The sequence below is a fragment of the Cydia strobilella genome, chromosome 2 (genome assembly GCF_947568885.1).
Source record: "Cydia strobilella chromosome 2, ilCydStro3.1, whole genome shotgun sequence".
Lineage (NCBI taxonomy): Eukaryota > Metazoa > Arthropoda > Insecta > Lepidoptera > Tortricidae > Cydia > Cydia strobilella.
Window position 1 is genome coordinate 24540985 of NC_086042.1, and position 21077 is coordinate 24562061.

Here is a 21077-nt window from a genome sequence, read left to right on the forward strand (position 1 = left end):
ATAAAACAACCACAAGCGCGAGCGGGAGGACACGTCTCATTTACCCAAGCACTTTTTATTTCCACTCGGAGGTCGTCGGCCAATCAACGGTCTCAGCCGAGCCCGCTTCGCATTGGCCGGTTTGAATAGAGAACATTTTTTCAAAAATGGAACAAAAGGGGGTAGGTAATAGCGAGTTTTGTTTCCTTCGAGTGCTATTTGAGTGGCAGCTCTCAGGCCGCGCGGACGACTCGCTAATAACCTTACTCCTTAGTAGATTCATTGTTTTGAGCGCTCTTAGGTTAAGCCTGCTTTTCTGTTATGTTTAACGTTGTTATTTATTACTCGTTCCCTTGTTTTTAAGAGGAAAATACCGGGCAGATTAGCGTTGTTTACTTCGCTGTAGCAATCATCCTACCCTAGCAGTCACTAGGAATTGAGTGAAGGGTTTGTTTAAAAGCAGAATGTGCTCAGTTTTAGGCAAAATTGTGCTTTATAACAACGAAGGTAAGTTTTATTTTAGGGTACATGATATATACGTAGCATCATCAAATTCATCAACAATAATGCAGGATTGTTTATAGCTACAATGAATTTGCTATACATGTATAATAGCAGCGGTAAATATAAGTAGGAACAACAATTAAAGGCCCACATATAACCTTTAACGTGTGCCAATTACATCTAACGTACCTAAACTGAAAACTGTATATTCAATTTATCTAAAGCCGAAGGTGTAGAATTGATTACTTAACTGTCTCGGCTCGTAATCAACTCGGCTTTGAGCTTTGAACTTCGTGGAAAAGCTCTTTAGCGGTAGAACAAATGGCTTTGAGATCTGAGTTTCTGAGAACGTTCACAGAAATAGAGGGCATAATACAATGTAACCTTAAAATGTTGTGTTGTTTCTATGAAGCGCACTTTTATACGATGAAGTGCGCCTAAATTGTTTTGTAGATAACTACTTACTGTGTAGGTTTTAAGACACTGGGCACATATCTAAACAGTACAATCGTTGTGAGAATACATCGAAGTCGATGTTCTAACATTATACTACCCATACTTTGGCAATTCGGGTACATGTCAGGCCATGCTCAGTGTAGGGGTTCCGTACCTTAGTTACCCTTCCGTCACAATAGACTAAACGGGAGCTAGTAGTATAGTAGTAGATTGTTAACCAAGGGATGAAATGGGCCCTTCACCCGAGTTAAAATCAGTTTACTTTTCATATCGAGGAATAAGCGAGGAAACCAAAGACAATGTAAATTTGCATAATTTGTAACAGGCCTATGACACAGATTTTTTCCTTAGGACTTACTTGCAATCGGAGACTGCATGTCTTCTGGAGATAAATAACAAAACAACCCATAGCGAAAAATATTTAGATTGCAACATTTATGAAAAACACTGCAAACTGCAGTAATTTTAAAGTAATTATGGCGAAACTATAAGGGTTCCTAGCTGACTACGGAACCCTAAAAACAAGTTTAAACGCATTTTTACTTTTTCAATTATTTTAAACTAAGCAAACAAATTTGGTACTAATTGCGTAACAACGTAAGACTCCCATAGAACCTATAGTATCAAATAGTGTCTTATAAGTAACAAATCATGTTGACTTTTTATAAAGAGTAGCTGATGTGGTTCGTGAGGAAAGTAGTCACTTACGAGGCGTTAGACTTTTTCATTTATCATGCTCCGAAAGTGGGTCATTGTTTATCTCTTTGATGCGGGCTGAAAGTATTTCAGCAAAGTAGGATTGAAAAGTGGTATTCCTCTGTCTCCTAGTCCCATGAGCATGAAGAGATGAAAACAAATGGAAAAATATTGTCCTACCAGGAAATTATTCTCATATTACTTATTAAATTGTTAAATTATTCTAATGGATCTATTTTGTCAAAAAATTATATATATATTTTTTGTTGTATCCACACTTATTTGTACTTAGAGATGCGGTTATACCAATAATATATCTAGGAGGCTTTGATTTCACATTATGTCATTGGAGATTTTAACATTAGTTAAGTTAAAATATATATACTTAGTGATGTGTTTATAATCGAGACTGAACCAAAATAGGTACTGAAAAAAAGTAAATGTTCTGAAAAAAATAATTTTCTTTTAACCGTATAACCACGTCTGTCTACTGACTGAAAACTGACTGATTATATTGTCAGTAAATACAAACAAGATGTTACAGTTTTGGGTTAATTAGCCTAAATACTGTTATCATGAGATGTCAACAGGAGAACAAACTGTTGACATGGGCGTCCGGTGTCGAAACTGCTGCGCACCTCTGCGATCTCCGTAGAATCCATGTACGAGTATAACGAAACTCATAAGATTGACCATGCTGCCCACCACGCATACACCACGCATAACATGCATAAGTTTAACTCGTCAATAAATTTTTTGGCCCGATTTTTATTTTGATGTCGTTTTTTTTAATACTACATCGGTGGCAAACAAGCGGCCCGCCTGATGTTAAGCAGCCTCCGTAGCCTATGAACGCCTGCAACTCCAAAAGGAGCTACATGCGCGTTGCCGACCCTGACACTCCGCACCTTCGTTGAGCACTAGGGTCTAGTGTTATTTGGCTGCGGTTCTCTGTAAGGTGGAGGTACTTCCCCAGTTGGACTCTGCTCTAGATCTGGAATGACATCCGCTGTCCTGTGCCCTACCACACAAAGCGAGATGTCATTCACAGTGCCCATACCTCTCCTTAGTTTAAGGACATACCCGGGTATTTTCGCCAGATTTCGATAAAGTTCGTGAATATAGATAGTTCCTTATTATGTACAATACATGTAAGCGCAATTTCACGTATTTAGTTACGAAAACGTATATAAATTTTGCAACCCAATTGAAAGTTACATAGGTAATTTTTTTTGGCCAAACAAGAGATTTCGTGTTTATTCCACTCAGAATGAGGAGCTCTTAAAGCTCATCCAAATTTATTAAAATCCACCCATTTACAGAAACTGGCAAAACTACTTTCTCTGATAAGCAATTGAATAATTGAGCTGTGAATGCACGTTTTTCCAACAAATAGGTACATCCTTATAAAATGTTTTAAAATATGACTCACGAACACCTAAACTTTCCCAGACCCATTTTCAAACCCACCACAACCATTTTCAACCACTAAACGATATAAACGACAAAGTGTAGTTAAAGCTAGGTGAACTGAAGTTTACTAGTTACTTTTTGAATTTCTGGCCACTTCTGTGGGAGCTTGTTTTAGATTTAGGTACATACTAGTATGCACTCCAGGGATGCATGCGCATTGCATCAGTCTGTTATGCATAAAACTAACTTGTAATGTTGTAATTTTGTAGCACAGTAATCAATAAGTACGTATTAGGTAAGATAAAACAATGATAAGAGCGCACCGCTAAAAAAATGTTACACAGTTTGGCGAAATTTTTGTAACTGTATGTATGTTTTCTTTATATAACAATAAATAAATAAAAAATATGACAGCTACGTTTTTTAGACCGATACACCGTATAGTCAAGTCAGGGTAGTCAGACCTATAATTGATTAACACCGCCGTGAAATATTAGCTCCAAGTAGGTATGACGTCATTATGTGAGTCATAAGTGCCCCTCAAGGCAGTTTATGGCAAATGAAACTTGCATTATTTACGGGCGATTGAAGAGTAGGTAACGTCGAATGCCCGAATATACTTCACTTCACTTCACAGGTTTTTCCGCAAACACGACTGTCATTTTCGTTTGCGATATTAAGTAAATAAAGATATGCAATGAGAACTTTTTGACAGATAAAGCCTAGTGCAATTAATTATGCCAGTTGAGTTATTTTGAAAGAAGTGCCCATAGCTAGTAATAAGGCGACTAGAAGCCGTAGCGACCTTGACCATAGATTTAGATTTATTTATTTCATAATATTAAATTGCAATATTAATTATCTAAGATAATCTATACTAATTTATAACATAGCATAAATCATAAATTAAACATATAGCCAGCGTAGGTACGCAAATTTAACATTCTTAAACATGTTTCAAAACTTTTAAATCTAAAAAAAGCCATTTAAGATAAATTAATAACCAAAGTTTTCCCGAGGAAGCAGTGATAACAGGTACTTACTTACCTATGATATTTAGGAGCGCCTACGCCTGTAGGTAACGAATTTGTGATTTGTGTCAGAGTGTCATATTCTTCTATATTGCTATTTATATTGTCGCTGAAAAATGCTGTAATAAAAGCTATCGTCTGATTACAATTTTGCGAGCAAATTTTACTACCCGTCCATGCTATTAAACGTGAAAGTGAAAACTGTCGTTACGTACTAACTAAATCTTTATTAACGCCGTTCGATATTGTCTTTTATGAAACAATAAAGTACGGCGAACATTTCACTCGCCATTTTATTCGTCAATTAACTGTTTATTGACGCAAATCTTTATTGACAGCTTAACTTGTCGCTCACTATAATTACACAGTAAAATCGTCGTTTTGAGTTATCTAGATAGAGTTATCATATTAAGACATTAAATAAAATACACCAAGATTGTAAACTCATCGTGTATACCAATCTTCAATATGTAAAAAAATACAAGTAGGTAGGTTGACCATTATTATTTGCGAGAATAACAGTCAGCCAAATAATCAAATTTTAATAAAATAACTTAAACACATACCTGACTTTCGATTTAAAATTCGATTTCAATTTAAACTAAGTATAGCACCGGCACATTATACGTCTGTCGTAATAACTAAAACACCTATCTTCATAACAAGACTTCCGTGAGACTCCGACATATTAAATAATAACAATTTTCCTAATAGCAATTTTCGACTGAAAATACGTGAGTGACTTGTTTTAATAAATTATTATATTATAATATAACACCTTTCGTCAACAGAAGCCTAGTGTGTCGACTTGCTATTTTGCCATGATTGTCATAAATTCAAGCTAATAATCCTATTTTAACAGTACATACGTAATAACATTAGCGTATATTTATCGCACGCAGAATTCCCAGTTTCACTGCATGTGTTGCTTTATTTATCGCACCAAAGTAAACAGCTAGTTTTGAGCTTGCGGCCGCATTTATGAGGTTAACTACCATCGTTGTCGTGACTATAATATTAAGGCTATTAACATAAACAGTATATATACAGGGTGATCAATTCAAATGGGTCAGTAGGGAGAAGTCAGTTCTTATTAATGACAATATTTTGCAAATTATTTAAATTGTGGGCATTTCAGTCTAATGTTACACACACGATTTCATAGCAAAATTTGTCCTTATACTTTCAGGATCAATTATACAAACAAATACTACACGCGATTTCATAAAAAATATTGACCAGGTTCGATTCCCGGTTATTTATGAGTTTAAAAAAAAGTTTGATTGCATTATTGTTAAATCTTAGAACAGATGGACAGATGGATCCTAGACAAGCCTAAGAACAGATTTTGCTAGCTCTCATGGTTTCTGATTTCTCTATACTGACCCATTTGGATTGATCGCCCTGTATATAGGTTCGTTTGTTTGTTGTACGTTTGTTTGATTCCACAGTCAGTAATTGAGAGCCTAAAATTTAAGAACTAAATTCCAATAAAAAAATATATATATTTAATAATATTTTATATATTTTTAACCTACTATGTATGTATATATATATATATATATATATATATACATATACCTTTGTCACTAAACACCTTTTTAAACATCTGTTTTTTTGTTAGTGTGATTCATCTTCTTCATTTCAGTACATTTTTTTCTGTAGTTAACGCGTAATTTACAATACATGTTGGATTGTATAGGTATACAAGGTAATTATTCTGTTGCCATTAAGGAAACGAACTGTGAATGCATTCTAGAACCCGTGATTATTATTAATGAATGATATAAAACTATGATCAATGACCAAAATAACCAGTTTTCTTACGGAAACGTCAATTTTCTAGACAACTTATCTTCGAAATGTTATGATTAAGAGATATTTTAAGCGTGTAATTATATGTGTCGGTTTTGATGAGAAAGCTACATGAGTAGGTACAACATTAAAATAAATAATCAACGCGGAATTTTAATTACTACTTTTACGTCTATTTTAATGCATTTCCGCTATTATATGTAGTAAGTAATTAACTAAGATTGACTTACTGGTTTTTTGTCACACTTATTGTGAACTTGAAACATAATGTTATGCATTTTATCTCTTTCATACAGACACACATTTTAGTGCAGCAGATAGGTAAAATTAATTTTAACTAAAACACTTAATGCAAGCTTGTTAAGCATGTCTCTGCTAGATAAATCAGCAAAGACCATGTATTGTTTATATTCATTTTTAACCAACTTCCAAATCTCAAAAGGAGGAAGTTATCAATTCGGTTGTGTTTTTTTAAATGTTTGTTACTCCATAACTCCGTAATTTATAGACCGATTTTTATTTTTATTTATTTTTATTGTAAGTATATACATACAGATTGGTCCCATTTTTGTAAAAACGCAGTTCTGATGATGGGATCCATGAGGAATCGAGGGAACTCCTCAAATGTTAAAGGCGTACATATAGTGATTTTAGTATTTTCATCAACAAATCAAGCATTTAGGTTTAAAAAGTGACATTTAATGAAGTAGAACTGCTCATGATGATCAGAATGGAACTCTTCAACGACGCATAGTTCATGTTTGGCGATGTGTCCTCTTCGTTATGTTTGTTAAGCAAGTTAAGTTTTTAAGACACATTTTTGTCAAGCTCTAGTTCTGATGATAGGATCCATGAGGAATCGATGGAACTCCTCAAATCTTAAAGGCATAAGTATAGAGATATTTGTATTTTCATCAGAAAATGAAGCATTTACATTAAAAACTGTCGCATTTGATTAAGTGGAACTGCTGATGATGATCAGAACGGAACTCTTCAACGACGCATAGTATACGTTTGGCGATTTCGATTTCGACTTAGACTGGGACCCGGACACGGACCCGGACTCGGACCCGGATTTGAACTCGTACCCGGAAAGTTATAACTGCGACCCTTACAGAAACGATATGCTACTAGATAAGTGGGTTAGGTTAGGTTTGAACTTCGGTCCTTACAGAACCGAACTGCTATCAGAGAAGTAGGTTAGATTACCTTGGAACTGCGACCCTTATATGTAGAAACGAAATGGATTAATTATACTATACCTGTTGATCAATTAAATACCAGCCAATAATTTATATGGTATTTCAAATTGTTTTGAGAGGTCGGTTTTTTCTATTAAAGATGATGAAGATGTTTAAAATATTCATGTTTAGTAGGAAAATTATCCACTAAAATAACACAGCAACCCCAAAAGCCTCTTTTTCTTACAAGACATTTCTCTCATAGGATTTAGGTATTAAAGCGGCTACTAATGGACTCGTCCGTCCAATTTTGTTCCGACCATCTGCATCTTGGGGATTAACTTGCTCTTTGTTTGCGCTTTGATATTTCTATTTTAATAGCTCTTGTTTGTTTTAGCGACCCGTCGTAAAAAAGAAATATACTCTAAGAAACTAGTTATACCACAATCAAAGCTAATAGTAAGTGATGATACTTACTTTACTATCATAATATACAAACGTAAAGTTTAATACCCTGTTACCCGCCCATTTTTGCTCGAATTTCTAGTTTAATAGCACACAGATTAGTTTTATATTTTATATTCTTACACAATCACATAGCAAAGCGCATTGTAATAGTTATTATGTTAAGTTGATATTTAAGTTTAAGTTTAGTTTATATTGTATTTTTAAGCCTTATCCTTTCACAAATTGTAGATTTTTTTCCTAAGGTGTGGCAATAAAGATTTTTTTTTTATTGTGTTAAAGTGTACCTAAATAAGATTTCTTAATGTTTAGTTATAGGTAGGTCACTTAAAGATAAAGTCAATAAGTTTTCATAAGCTTTCAACGTGGTAAAGGCACTCGTTATACTCGTTCTGTACCAACCAACTTGTATAGGTATAATAAAGCCACATTACAAGTTAATCACGGAAGTTCATTACCACAGGTAAACATTTATTGCAATTTGTTGTAAGAATTTTATACGAGTAAAGAAACATATTCGTCAAAGGAAAGAAGACATACCTACGGAAGACTTGTTTTGAGTAAAGGGCTTTTTACGCGAGTCTCAGGTTGGTGGCTATAATTCGCTCACCCCTCGCATCATATCGCGCGGATTGTAAAATGAAATGGATCGTAAAACAACCCCAGCCGTAACTTTACCCGGAGAACTTAATATGTCCGAGCTTTAGGTTTCTTTTGCAGACAGATTTTGTACTTAGCCCTATTTTTATAATTAGCTAGAGCATGATGAAACTATCGGGAACTTGAGATTATTATGTGACTTTATTTGAAAATACGATTTTTAACTCAAAATATTATTATTTTATTATTTTTATTAATAGTTACACTATTGTCTTAGGTTTACCTGTAAAAATAGTTGTAAGTGTGGAAAATAAATAAAAGTAAAAAATAAAATATTTACTTAATATTTAATGCTCTTTTATATTGATGACTTTCTTTGGCTATTGAAACTTAAATGATCAAGAATTTTGTAACAATCGAACCTATTCTAAATTTTTGCAATAAAATACAGGTACCAATTTGTAGTACGTTAATTTTTGGTGACAATATTTAACAAAAAAAAATATTTTTACGCAACAGCAACCGCAGACCAAAGTTAAGCTATTAAGTACCTACCTACATAAAACTTTCATCTCTCAGACCAATATTTCGTGTTACCTACCAGACGAAGGTGTAATTTGTGGCCCCCTCATTGAACCGTAGAAATGCAGCAAAAAAACCCACCTCTACCGGCGTGTCCAATTTGAGCTAGTGAAAAATGGACCTTTATTATCCTTACTAAATTATTGTAGGACTGCCCCTACTATGGTCAACGCATAGGTGTTCTAGAAAGTGAAATTGATTCATATTCAACTATGATACAAGTGAATTAAATTTCTTGAATCGAAACACAAGTGCATTCCTGGAAAAGAAAATCATGACGGCAGCTAGTTAAATAATAAATAACAATACCTGTAAGCGACAATGTGGTACCTTTGGTGTGGTAACGTCACATATAATATTTGCGTTGTGAAACCTTATCAATTTTATCATTCGACCCCGAAATAATACTTACAAATAATTACAAGCTTTTATACAGTTACAAACAAAGCTGGGGATCACTAGTATTAAAGAAAAGAATTGATAAGTAATTGAATTTATCGATATAGGAACTCCCTACCTGTCAATAAATGATGGCCTCTAGAATCGGAGGTCTCTGCGTTTGTTAATATTAATACGCGGGTGTAAACTCTTAAATTATTAATTAAAGAGATCTTTATTACCTACCAAATTAGCGACATATAACATGTAACTCAAAAACGAGAGAAAAGTTAATTACATTTTATAAAACGGGTGCAACAGTATATTTTTTATCGGCAATAATTGACCCTTGAAACCCGTGGTAAGGGTCGGGGGCAGACATCGTAACTTTACGATTTCAACTTTACTGCACCGTGCACCGTGTGGGGAAAAAATAAATTGGAAAGTGACGCCCTCTGATAGTGTAAGACGCATTTTATGACTGCCTAAGTCCTCGTGTAAAAAATTGAGCTTCTATACGTAGGTACGTACAGTTTGATACCCCACACGTCTATGTGCAATACCTCCCTCGATACTCGATTTTATACAAAAATAAAATATCTTATAACAACAACATAAGAAACATGAAGTATTGGCAACGAGGAAGGAGACATTTTGATAACGTCAGTACGCTGAAGTAGATGGCCTACACCGCTGCCTCCTGGCAATTTTGGGATCCCACCACCATACCCAACAACATACAAAAAAATTGGTAGCGGTTACAGACTGAACTATCGTTCGACCGTTTCCCATTAGGCATAAAACAAAATTCTATCTACAATCTACATACATAGGTACTTTCGAGGCTTTGACGCATTAGTCTGATACGCTGATTTTGATGCTGAGTGTACGAGCATTTATGAATTTATGGTGGATAGGTACCTATTATGAACTGAAATAATTTGATTTGTTCCCAAAGTTGTGTAGGTAGGTACCTATTGTTGAAATCCTCCATAAATTCAAAATAAGAAATTCAAATAAAATACTGAACACAGTGTGGTAGAGTTAGTTCTATATAGGTTGTAATGTTGTCTGCGACAAATAACATGTCAGAAATAATTATTTGCAGTTTGCAGTTCGTAAACATTTAAAAATAGGATAGGTTCTCATGTCCCATTAATAAATAATGTCCCATTTCTGTTAACGATTAAGGCACACAAGACAATTTAATTATTTCTTTCCCACATTGTCTAGATGGCAATCGAGTTTACAGATGGTGTACCTAAGTCGTGACAACTTGTATCAGACTCTAATGACCAACGTGGAACCAAAGTCCCATCATTTCAATCCCACGGGCCACCTGCCTTTCAACGGGCCCAAATATTAGTGTAAAAAACCAAATACCATCTAATGACGTGGGGAGATTGATGACAATTGTGGATGGTCACGCTCTCGAGTGGTTACGGATTTATGTGTTTTATATTGAACTAGCGACCCGCCCCGGCTTCGCACGGGTAGTGCAACTAATTTACACAGAACCTTTACAAATTATACATATAAACCTTCCTCTTGAATCACTATGAAGAGGTATATCTATTACAAAAAAAACCGCATCAAAATCCGTTGCCTAGTTTTAAAGATCTAAGAATACATTCTGGATCACATAAAGTATTAGATATCTAATGGAGGAGTTTAATAAACTGGCTTATTAAGCAACTTTGGGAACAAATCAAATTATTTTATTAAATATTTTGATTTGTGTTTTTTAAGTAGTCACACTACTGTATATATATTACTCGCATTACTCCTTTTTCTTTAATTATAAATATATGACATCTATTACAGTTTATGGCTTATTAAACTCAACTATACATTATACACTGAAGGACAAGTTTTCAAAGCTCGTATAAATAGTTGGTTAAGAAGTTCTTACGTCTATCAGATCACTGAAATCTAATCTACTCCATTGGACATGAGACACGACGATTCTGTCGCCGACTGTACGTCTCCATGTCACCCTATTGTAGCGCCTGACATTTGTGTAACCGCCATGTTGTTGTAAATAGGCAGACCTCCTGACTACTTACAATTCTTGATTGATCGACTTTTTTAAATATTTTAAACTTACGTTCATTACTAAGTAAAAGAGGTATAGGCTAGCTCGCGTATATTTGGATTGGAATTAACATATATAATATAGAGACGAATATTATAAATATTATTCATAGGGTAGATTGAAGGCAAGTAAACCACTTCTAAAGTAGGTAAGAGTAACAGCTTAAAAGCGTATAGGCTAAGGTTAACGTTAACATTTTTTTTTCTGTAAATATTAAATGTTCTTATCAGAAACCTCTTTTTTTATTTTGCGATTACTTTTATCCAGCAGGTATAATCCAAAATTAATATTTTGATTGCAGAGTAGGTAGGTATTTCATTCTTAATTTCTCTCACCTCTACCTACTGATGCACACCTAATTAATTAATTTCGTCACTTTCACATTTTTACACAATCCTCATACACATACATTTTCGCGGCTACTTGAAAAATAAACTATTAACTAACCTAACCGAAGTGACATTTACCTCACTGTCGCTGTTACCATTTACTGTTTTTATTACTACTTATTCCATATTCCGTAAACATTACTTATTACTAGTACTAAGCTGAAACCAGCCTAAAATTCAACGAAAATGGCAACCTGGAATTCCTAATGGCTTCATTTCAATTTGCGTAGGCGAATTGTAATTTTAATGCTACATTCAACAGCCAGCATTACGTGTTTCACCAAGTTTTACAACCAATTTAAAGCGGGCTCGTTTTAAAGCCCCCCATAAAAGTAATAGCGACTTATTAAAAGCTTAATTTTTATTGTGCTATCGATAGCATCCTGTAACGTCATTATCTTTACATAGTTAAGCTTTATCTTTAGTATAGTATAATATATAGTAGACGTAAGCTTCTTCTGATTTCTGGTATGTCTCCAGCTAATTAGAACAGGAACTTACAGACGTGTCGACTTTTTTGATTTTAAGTCTTTGTACAATGAAGAATACCTACGCGACTTAATGTCCACTTAATACCTTAGGTATTTTAATTAAGGTATATATATAGTAAATAGAATAACAGAACCCCACCCAAACAACAACGTGAGCCCACCACCCTTCTGACTGAAGCGACCATACGAAAACGGGGACGACTTTCGACCACGTTTCATAATTCTGTAAAACAAATTCTTACAAGTGACAAGGACTATTTTTTTAAGGTCGATTAACAACATGACAACGCTATGTTGTTATGTATGTCACCTTAGATATGTTATATGAATATTGAGATGCGTCAGTATTAAGACATTTCCGACATCTTAAATTCCATTCAATAGTTCAGTTTAAATGAACAAACAAAATTTAAAAAAGCTTGTGATTTTAAATTAACCAAATCTCAAATACATTGTCAAGATATGACGTAACTGAAAACGTTTAAGCCAATAAAAAGTAAAGTAATAAAAGACGAACTATTTAATCGAGCATACAATCAAATTGAGTTGAATGGATGCTAAACAAATTATGAAATCCGATACGTATAGAGCGATCCATCATATTTTTGACAGACGAGAAGTTCTGGCTACCTTTTGTGAGAGTTTTTGTTTGTTTAAGTACCGATATACCGTTCAACCGGTATTTTAAAGGTCTGATGATTTTAATAAAGCAATTTAATTGGTTAAATTGTTTTATATTGCTGTAAATTGAGTACCAATAATAGCGTTATTCATAAACGCGTTACTGGCCTGAATTAGCTATGAATCGTTTGTCCTTATCTGACATTTTGACATATGTATATGTAAGAAAGGGATAAAACATAATTTAACTAAATCAGACGGCCTAGCCAAAGTCACAATCGCTTGCGCTTTGCCATCGAATCGCTTTGTATCTCTCTTTCACTCTTTCATATTAGTGTGACAGGGACAGTTGCGTTTCGTTCCCTACGGAACGTTAGCGATTGGCATGTTATCTACGGGGCCGGGCCCGTAGTTTTATGAATAAGGGGGTAAATGTTTAATGAAAGCTAAGAAAATGAAGATGAAGTAGTATTAACCTATTGGACGCCAATGACGGATATATCGAATTAATCGGTCAAAGACCACAGAGCAACATAGACCTACGTGCATGTGCATAAAGTTCAATTTCAATCCGAGTGACAGGTTTTGTGTTTGACACGGCGTCGAAAAGGTTAAATAAATTAAGTCTATGAGTTATATGACTACCTAACCTGTAGTTATTCATTTCTCTACTAGCATGTTTTGTTTCATCGCGCGACGGGCCTAAATAGGCAAAATACTTGAACAATGAATTTATTGGATACAGCAAAAGAAACTTGTAATTTTCGCGGACGTCCCGTCATAAATATCAATTTGAGAGTGAGCAGGACAGCAAAATTACAGGTTTAGTGTTGCCACTAAAGTGATTTAGTGCTTTTCGGTGGGGCTAGGGCGACTCTCCATGGCACCTGATGAAATTGAAAGCGTTAAGACAGGGCTAGGTTGTTTTAAGTCAAGGACCAGCTTTAAGACATGGATATAATATATACTATGGGTATGAGTAAAATTTAGAAGTAAAAATAACCAGAGGTTTAGTGATGAGAGATGACTACAAATTTAAGCATTTGGTAAACGCGTGAATGTAGGTACCTATAGGCAGGTATGTAATATTATTTATTACAAGTATGTAGATTAGCTAATGTTCTCTTGGTATTATTGAATGATTATCATTAACTTATCACCCAAAAGCGCTGCTGGCACTGCTGGACAAAAGCTTCCATCAAGGATATAAACAACAACCGGCCTAGCCCGCTGCCCACTCCCTCACAACTAGCCCTCATCAAAAGTTCGCTGCGATTTGACCAGAGAAAATACTAACCTCAGTGAGATTTTGGTCCTCGGACAAACTTTGTGTAGTTTTGAACAGTGGATTTTATAGCATAACTAATAGCGTATTGAGCAGCATAAGCAGTGTGAACGCAGCACTACGCGCATATTAACAGAGGTATATCATTACATTATGCCATAGTCGCCGGTAAGGTTTATGCTTACGCCTCGGGATAAGTCGACGACGGCGGGTTAACTGGCTTATTGATTGCGATGTGTGAGGTGTAAACACTGCGTTTATCACTTCATATTAAAGATATACGCAAGTATATACACACACACTTTAAACTAAGGAAAACAACCCCCTTTCTACTCCGGCCTATAAGTAAAATGCCTATAGGAAAGACAGTGAGGTGATTCCATAACTAAGTATGAATCATAAATTTGGGTATGAAACATTACGACTGACATTGTCTTTGATTAAACAGCGACGATAGAAAGTGCATTATAGTCGATGTGCAATTTGATGTCCCTAAACTATTATGATATTTTCTTTTTGTTTGCACTTTTAATATTCTTAAAAACTTTTCACATGTAAAATTCTATACTTTTAGTAAGACTGTAGTATCCTCAACAGATAATGTTACCTTTGTTAAAATAAGATTTGTCACCCTCTAACACGAATCTGATGGACTACGAGTATTTGAAATAATATATGATGAAATTTAAAAAGAACATAATATCAGTTCTGTGTCAACACTTACATAAACAGGTAATTATTTACTTGGAAAGCAAGCTTTTTTTGGGCACTTGATATTTTCCAAAATGTTAAAGCTATGTTGCAAAACTCTCAAATAAATCAAAATGTATCGGAACCGGGGCGCTCAAAAACGGTTAAGGAAAACCGGATTTAGCCAAGTTGATGCCAAAAATGCACTAATTAACGTTTGCCTTTTGCACAATTTGTCAATTAAAGGTTAATTACCTGAGTTTGGGGTGAGATAAGAGATCTCAACGTAAGTGCCTAATTAAAGTTGAAAAATATTGTTAGTAATTTTATGTTTTACTTGCTTTAATATAAAATGCCTCGTGGTTATGATTATAGTTTCCAGATTCCGCACTCGCACTTGGTCCGTAAATATCGGGCTATTTAATTGTGCGATGACTTTGTCATGTGACAGTTTACAACACTTTCATAGTCTGAAAAACCTATTAAATATTAAGCCTAATGGCCTGGGTAGTTAATTAAACTCAGCCACTCAGCAAAAAAATTTGCTTATGTCTCAGCGTAATAACAAACATTATGAATCTTTTGCATGCTTTCACAAACCATTTCACAATCACAAACCATATACATAATACACATACGAATACCACTCTTACGTAATGCGCTTTAGCATCTTTTAATTCTCCTTAATTGACAAAAACAAACTTTTCACCCAAGGGATTTCAAAGTCGTGCTCGTCCATAACCTGTCCCTAAATGCAGCAAATAAATAGCTCTCTTAGCCAAAGGTATCAATTTGCTTTAAGTTAACGCGCATCGGAGTAATTTGCGTAACCTTTGCGTTTATTTAACTCCGTATCTGGCGTGCTTCCACGAACGTGAGAACTGTATGCAATCTGCTCGGCTAGTTACAAGACATCTACCAGTTTCGCTGCAGGCAAGCTAGTGTAATGAGACCTCCTCTTATGTATAGTTATTATAAATCTGAGGGCCATCATTGTGCAGGGGGTAAGCTAAGACACGTTGAAATGTTTTTTGAATAAATATTGCGCTTTAGATGTAGACACAGGACCTTTGCAGATAAAGCTCGAGAAAAAAGTATTTTTAGCTTTAAATGTTATTAAATGATTCTTTTAAATATGCAGGTAACAAAAAAATATAACCAGCAGTAGTATAATATGTAGGTAATCTTTGCATTATATTTATAAATATTACAAAACAATACAATACAAATACTCTTTATTGTACACCTCAAATATTCTTGAAAGTTCTAATTTATCTAATATTGAAGAAATTAAAATAAATTATCTTATGACTATCTAAGTATTTTGAAATGTGATCTTTACTCCTCTTCATTCACTACAATAAACATCAAGCAATATATCAGCAGCCAAGCGTACATGCCGTAAAATAATCTCCGTCACCAGGTTTCCAAACAAGCTTCGCAATGGGTCGCGATTTATCGCCGGGACCGACGTGATGCTAGTCACGAATAGAATTACAAACAAAATACGCATTATTAGTACATAATATTATTCGCTGTAATGTTAACTTCATTGTTTATTTTTTTTAAATTCTCCATCTTACATAGGTAATAGATACATACATACGACTGTAACAGTACGTGCGCTGCAACGGGGTAAGCGTAATTTGCGCCGTTTTCACTAAAAAGGTACCACATTGTCGCTTGCCCTAAGGACGCTCCGACAGGTTATTCGTATAAAGATACAAGCAAATTACGTAAGCGACAAAGTGGTACCTTTTGCTTGAAAACATCACATTTAGTAAGCATTCTTGTTACTGCAAAAATCTTACAATTATTACCCAAAATGGTTGACAACAAGGATTTTTCACTTTTCTACGTCGCCATCGAAAAATGAAAAACCTCTGTTTTCCCTTGCAAAGGCTGGCTCTGAACTGAAGTATGCTATAGGTAGGTACGAGTACATAGAAAGAGAACTATGTAGGTGTGTAATCAGTATTTTTATAATATCCCAGATACTAAAATTACAATTTTATTGTTTACTTGGTCTGTTTTTGTACTATAACGATTGTTACATTGAAGCGATTGTTCCTAACATACGGAGCTTAAGTACTTTTAAGAAGTCAGATAATTATATGAACCGATTAATGATGGCTTCATCGATCAACTCTTTAAAAATAAAAATGAAAAAACGAGTGCCACTTGCATTGTTTCAATACATGCAATCCTGATCTGAATACTAGTGCAGTATTAAGTAGTAGACGGACGGACGCCGTAGATGACTTTTTATATATAATTAGCCTCATTATAGTGATTATCTTCAGCAGATACTTTGTAATTCCTTCTACCCGTATGGCTAAACATGAACATACACAATGGCACTAACCGTTCCGTTATGCTAAGGCATTGTAAGTAAGTACATACACCACCGCGACAGCGAGAGGGGTTGATATTTAAAAAAATGCACAGCTGGTAATGTGGACTTAAGAGTAGGTCTCTACTCGTACGTACCTACATATGTCAATAAAAATGTTATGAACCATGATCGCATTACGCCGCGTTGTTGTAGCGTGCTCGCTTTTAACACTAAGTTTAAAACTAGGTTATATATTTTTATGTACGAAAATGGTGACGCGTTGACATATGACGTTATGACAATATGAAACGCAACTCTCATTGTGGCTTTAACTCTGACCCGGCAATACATTTAATGTAACGCGAATGTAGAGCGTGCAATATCGTACCTCCAGTCAGTAAGACATTGTACTATTCTACAAAAACTGCCTACCTATTACAGCATTATGCCGTTGAAACGAATCAATTTCAAATTTATCTTTCCCAGTCCGTGAATCTAACCGCACAAATTTTCGGACAAAAACTACCAGGTCGTTATGTAAACTACTTTGACAAAACCGCATTATTAACTGCTAATCGCCACCTAGCGGCAACAATAGCCGCCCTTAAAAGTTATGTTATACCTCACTTTGTCGGCACCCGCAGGTTTTGTTCAAGTTTTTTGTCTACATCATTTGTAGAAGTTGACCAGTGGGGTGAGATTTTGGGGACTTGATAGTTGAAATTCGGTAAGCAATGGCAATCAATTATGCGATAAGTAACAGTACTTTACTTACATAATTTTAGTGTTTGATTAAAACTTAAGTAGGTACTTAAGTATTTTGCAAACTTTTAAATCTATACGAGTTTGAGTTTACGTACTTTTAGGTAGGTAGATATTGAAGAATTTGTTATCAAAATTCTAATAATTGATGCCCTGTCGTTGTCAACACTGCGAATTTTACTTTAACCCTTTAACCAATATTTTTTTCAAAGTTTTACTAAAAAGTTTGCAAGCACGCACGATCTAGGTTATTTTTTTATATTAATTTTACGCGAGAAATCGAGAATTATTTATTCCTTATGTCGTCATTTCCAAGTCACAAGACGGCAATATATTTGCCATTGTCGGTCAATGAATGTCATAAAGTACCCATTGTAGTACTGCGACCGAAACTTTGTAGGCAATTTCAAATATTTTATAAAATAAGTTATTTTAATGATTAAAAGCATTAAGCATGTTTGAAATATGAGAATTATAATTATCAACAAAATCAAGCGTAACCGTAATCAATTTTATTCACAGATATTTTTGTTCAAAAGTATAGGCAATATCAATATATCTAAGATCTTGTTAAAGAATTGACATTTTACAAGACATGGAATAACTTTATCCGCTCTCCTTTTTTTCGTAGATTGGTTCGTGTTTTTCGATGCAATAACGATAAAATTTGGTTTTAATGTACTGTATGTGCTAAAAATGTTTACACGAATTTTACACACACGTTTATACTATATTCCAATAAGAACTCGCGGAACAAGTAAATATGAATCGGAAGTGCACAAATCACATACCTTTAATCCGAGGTTTGCTGAGAAGAAGGCTAGCTTTGGGCGGCTCTGGTGTCTAGGAATATCGTGCAGCTGTCTTACCGAATTACCCTCTACCTGGACCAGCCTACGAGCTTAGCTTTGTACTTTTCCACAACACACATGTGATTGGCACTGATTTTATATTGTTTTACACTTGGTTTAGGCTAAAGAGCGACTTTAAGGTAGTTTTCGACAACGGAGCACAGGACAACGTGAGTTCTCTCCGAAAGTAACGAGAACAAGTTATGGCTACCGGAAATGGACTATTAGTGTTGCCCTAAATATCACGGAAGTTGTAAGAAAATAGGGTTGCGATCCAAAACCGATACGAGAGTTAAACAGTACGAGTATATGCGGACTAAAACTTATATAATATAAATTTAAAATTTATATTCATGGTATGCATGGGCCAATAGTTACCTGAAAATAAATATTTTCATTCATATAAACTAACAACGCGTTCATTGAGATAAAAAACAAAATGTCTGAATTGTCTGACGGCAAATATCTTGCTGTTACCCACTAAAGGGTTAATCTTCCCACTCACCAAGTACCTAGGATAAAAATGTTATGCATAATCTTAATATATTTCCACGAAAAAAAAACACTTAAGTATCTATTTTAATGACGGAGTAAAATAATTGAAACTTGATTCCGAGTATCAAGATTGTGATATCGCGGCATTTCGTGTCACAATGAAGGGTTTTTTGTCCGGCCCACTGTGTCAAGTGAGAGCATAATGCCCGGCGGTGCTCCTCAGCAGGTACCTACCAAATATACGGCGGAACTGGAAAATCAAGTAAACTCATCCCGTCGTTGTATTTTTAATTGGAACAGTACCTTCATAGGCTTTGCTTAAAATAAAATTACATACTTAAAAAAACTAAAGATTAATGTTAAGTTTGGGGATTTCATCTTTAGCTTAGCTCTTCTTTAGGATATACACATCGCGACGTTTTTCTTTGCCGAGAAACTAACTGTACTTATCAAATGGTGTTACGTACACAATTAAAAAAAAATCAATGATCAGAATTCGAACCTAATTACAAATACTTGGCTTTGCAGTCCATAGAACAGAATAGAATAGAATAGATTTTATTGGTACTATTTACATCGTCATATTCAAAATTATTTATATCGCGCTTAACTGGTATAAAACTGGAATTTATCCTCTATACAGCCATAAGATTACCTTCTTAATACCGTGTTCACATCAAACCTGACTAGAAAGCATATTGATTGTACAAACTCAGTACTACTTATGACACCCATAAACGACTAATGTAGACCCATTCTTAGGGTCAAATAACTTACAAGAAAGCGAAAAAAGAGGTGCGAATGGAGACCACCATAAGGTCACTTAGCACGCTTGTGCAGTAATGTGCACCAATTGACACATGCCTTTATCAAAACGGGATTCTTTTTAATATTTCCTTTACTTGACGGGTCTTTGGAATGTTTCGAATTATGGCAGGTACGTGAGAAAGCTACTGGTTATTGTATTGGATAAAACGTTTTATTTTATTTGTTGACTTATTTGATCAGCACGGTGGGCTTAATGCAATAGCTACTTATATATTAATATCTTCTACAGGTCAATTGAACAAACATTTTTCATGATTATAGTAGTGGCTGCGAGTAATAGATACGTATCTACTAAGCCAAATAGTGCTCAAAATGACTATAAACCGCCCGGCCCATGATTGTAGGACCGCGACCTGACGCAGCCAAAACACGACATCCTGAAAAGGCCACCCCAACGTCGTAAATACAGACGTTAGTGGAAGACGAGAGTAGTCGTCCATACCCTACATACGTAACTACTAATGTCAGTTACGCCAGTAGCCTATAGCTTTACACACTATTTTAATGGCAAGAATCGGCTTAAAAATTCTTGTTATGGAAGCAGTGTCAATTCAACTCCGGGGAGAAACAAAGGTGGGTTGGGTTTACCTATTTTGGTTTCTTCGAGATGTTTTATTTCTTCGGTTGTGTTGTTTAATTATAAAAAAATTAAAAGTATAACTTTTGTAAACTAATTCGGTGTTCAAGAAAACTGAGAAAAAAGTGAGTGAAAAGAAGTGAGCTACAAGAATATAAATAGGCCTAAAATTGATAAATCATTCCATTTTACGTGCGCAAGTAGACGGACGTTAGTAAAGGTATTTATTAGCAAATGTGTCACAATACCTCACAACGTGATACACTGAGACAATGGGCTAGTCCCGTTACCGGGCATACGATCTGCGATCGCGATCGGTTTTGACACCAAGAATAAGATAGCGTTTATAAATACCAAACGATGTTTCTAGACTAGACTATTATGAGACATTTTTTTTTGTTTTCACGTGAAGGCAAACGGAAAGTTTATGATTTTAGTAAGTAGTCTATGTAGGCCAAAAGTATCTGCCACTCTCGAATACTTTTCCAAACAGTGATATATCTACTGACATTACGCGTTCAAAAGTATATTTGTAACAGTCACTGCAGGGGCCCACTG

The 21077-nt window shown here is 34.9% G+C and overlaps 1 protein-coding gene across 1 annotated transcript in view; it reads right to left on the reverse strand.

Annotated features, from left to right (window-relative positions):
* The window catches only part of LOC134754193 (protein Wnt-4-like), a 72838-nt gene that overhangs the window by 9576 nt on the left and 42185 nt on the right, over window positions 1-21077 (reverse strand). The window lies entirely within an intron of this gene.